Source organism: Bison bison, unplaced genomic scaffold (assembly GCF_000754665.1).
Source record: "Bison bison bison isolate TAMUID 2011002044 unplaced genomic scaffold, Bison_UMD1.0 scf7180017864239, whole genome shotgun sequence".
Taxonomy (NCBI): domain Eukaryota; kingdom Metazoa; phylum Chordata; class Mammalia; order Artiodactyla; family Bovidae; genus Bison; species Bison bison.
Window position 1 is genome coordinate 2,486,098 of NW_011494811.1, and position 3,186 is coordinate 2,489,283.

Below are 3,186 nucleotides of genomic sequence, written 5' to 3' on the forward strand. Positions count from 1 at the left end.
GGTGATCTGTGCAACTCTATACATTTAGGGAAAGTCATTGAATGAATTTCATGGTGTGTAAATTATACCTCATTTAAGCAACTTTAAAAAGTGAAGGGATCAGGGCTACTAAGGGGTGGTAGTGGTTAGAAGCAAGGGTCCTGGCATTCGACTCACTGGGTTAAAATATCAGCTCTCCCAGTTCAGCTGGGCAAGCTACCTCCTTCCAGTGTCCATACCACAGAGTGGGTCTGTAGTAACTCATGCTTACTATTAATGCCAGGCATTATTCCAAATACTTTACATATGTTTTTCCCATTAATAAGCCTTACAACTCCCCCTCGGTGATCATTTAAATCATTTTACAAATGAGGAAACTGGGCACAGAGGGGTTAAGTGACTAGCCTGCCCAGTCACTCAGCTAACCAGCAGGACAGCAGGTAAACTGATTTTAAGAATCAAGTGCTTTAACCACCTGACTGCACTACCTCCCAATGACAATGCCTAACTCAGGTTCTTATGAGAACTAAACAAAAATAATTAATACAAAGTGCTTGACCTAAATTAAGTGCTCAGTAAATGCTAGCCAGGGAAGAAACCACCATCTAATTGACTCAATGGTATGGGTTTGTCCAGCTGTATTTTGAAACGTTCAGACAATAAAAAGTCAACCCTGTTTAAGAAATAGTCTGAAAGGAAAGTGCTAAACCCTGCAGAGTAGCCATAAAGAAATCTCTTTTCTATCTGGTTTAGATATTAACGGATGGAGAGAGTAGAGAGAAGCCAGTGCTATTCCTAACGTGCATTTAAGTGCTTGAGTTTCTTGCAAGGCAATGGGACAGTGTGCTGAGGAGTTTGGAGCCCAGTCTTTGGGGCAAAGCAGAACCAGTTTGACCTCAGCTCCTCAACAAATTTGGCCAGCCAGTGACAAGATATTTAACTTCTATTATGTCTCATCTTCCTCATCTGTCAAACAGGTTTTTAAAAAAAGGTCCAGCTTGGGGGATGTGAGGATTACATACTGTAACATGTATAAAGTGATCAGCCCAAGTTCATGACACGTACTTAGTACTTAATAAATGGAAGTGCTTGTCTTCCATCTAACTTTCCTATCACCTACAGGTATATTTCTCATTGTAGATCATTAAGGGAGCATTGCACTTGTTGTTTGGTTGCTAATCGTGTCTGAGTCTTTGCAACCTCATGGACTGTAGCTCCAATTCTTCAGGCTCCATTCTTTAGGCTTCATGCTCCAAACCAGGCTGCATTCTTCGCTATCTCCCAGGGTTTGCTCAAATTCATGCCCACTGAGTTGGTGATGCTATAAAGGAAGATTGACCAAATGTCTTGTGCTCCTAGCACTGTGATCTGACCCTCTACATTGGGACAAGGCTGCCCAGTGGGCCAGTCCTGTCCTTAACCTGCAGGGGAGCCGGGAACTGCAGCCACTGTCCCCAGGAGGCATCTGCCAGCCTCTCCATAGGGCCTGCAAACCAGATGGGTGACGGGAAGCCAACCCCTCTGAAGACCAAAGGAGGAGTGGCTTTAAGTACGCCTGTGAATTTGGCAGAAGAAAGATTATCATGATTAGGACAGAATAATTCTCCATCTCCCCAGAGAGCAGAGACAGAGCAGCTGGGTCTAGGCTGGGCCAAGAGGCTGGCCAAGTTAGGCGCAAAGAAGGACTTCCTGTGACCTTAAGACCAGCGAAGGGTGTGGAAGGAGCTCTGCCTTGGTGTCTTCAGGGGACAGGGGACAGCTGAGGGGAAAATACTCTACCCTGGGCCCTGGAATGGCACTCCCACTCTCTGCCCTGCCTGCTTCAGTTTCCATCTTCCCTCCCAGGAGGAGCAGTGGTAGTGGTTTAGTCGCTAAGTCGTGTCCAACTCTTGCGACCCCATGGACTGTAGCCCGCCAGGCTCCTCTGTCTGTGGGATTCTCCAGGCAAGAATACTGGAGTGGGTTGCCATTCCCTTCTCCAGGGAGGAGCAGAGGCATGGGCGGTACCATCAAGCAGCTAACCTACTTCTTCCCTCTGTCCCAGGACACATATCATAATGGGAATCAAAGAGGTGCTCTAGCCAACGGGCTAAAAGCACTAACTTAAGAATGAGACAAGCTGTGTGGGAGCCCCAGCTCTGCCACTGACTAAGCTGTGCAGCCTTGGGCAAATTACTTAATTTCTCTGTTGCTGTTTAGTTGCTCAGTTGTGTCCAACTCTTTGCAACCCATGGACTCAGTCCACCAGGCTTCTCTGTCCATGGGATTTCCCAGGCAAGAATACTGGAGTGGGTTGCCATTTCCTTTTCCAGGGGATCTTCCCAATCCAAGAATCAAACTCCTGCATTGGCAGCCGGACTCTTTACCACCGAGCCACCAGGGAAGCCCTAACCTCTCTGTAAGCATAATACCTATCCCACAGAGATGCTGGGAGAAGAAAAGGAGATCATGTGTGTAAAATGCTCAGGCCGGTGCTGGGCACAGGGTTACTGCTCCACAAATAGTTCTGTCATTAAGCTAGTGTTGAGGCTGAGACAAAGCCAATCATGGGTCCCCTTCCCTGTATTAAAGAGGAAGCCGGCAGGATACCATCTGGGCTCTGCCCGGGAGAGCATCCAAACCCCTTCCCAAGTCCGCAGTGCCTGTGGGGTTCTGCCCACCAAACCGACCACAGTGCCGACTCTGGTTCTTTATGCTTTTATAGCACTTGGACAGTTGGTGAAGCCGTTTCATATACACTGTCTCATCTGATAAGCCCATGTATATTATAATTGCAATTCTACAGATTAAAATTGGAGAGATTTAAGGTGTGGGTGGATTCCACAGCCGGTGAAGGGAGACTAAAGCTCAGGGCACTGAACTTGTGTTCTATATCATTCAGGGTCTTCCTGGCAGAGGTGAGGGTTTGTCCTGCCCTGGCATACATTCCCTCTCCCGCCTGAGCTTCAGGGCCCTGTGGTCTGTGAGCTCAGGCCTGGAGGCCAGGGTCAAGGTTAGGGCTTGGTGCATGTCTGTGGGAGGGGTGTCCCCTCTCACTTCGCTGACCAAGAGCAGGAGAAGTGGGGACAGGCCCTGTCTCACTGGGTTGTTTCTCACCAAGCCAGTGGTCCACACAGCTGGTCACCTGGGATCACCCAGTGTAGACACATGGGAAATGGAGTTGAGTCCTCTCAGGAGATTTGGGGAACAAACCTCAAACATTTCTAT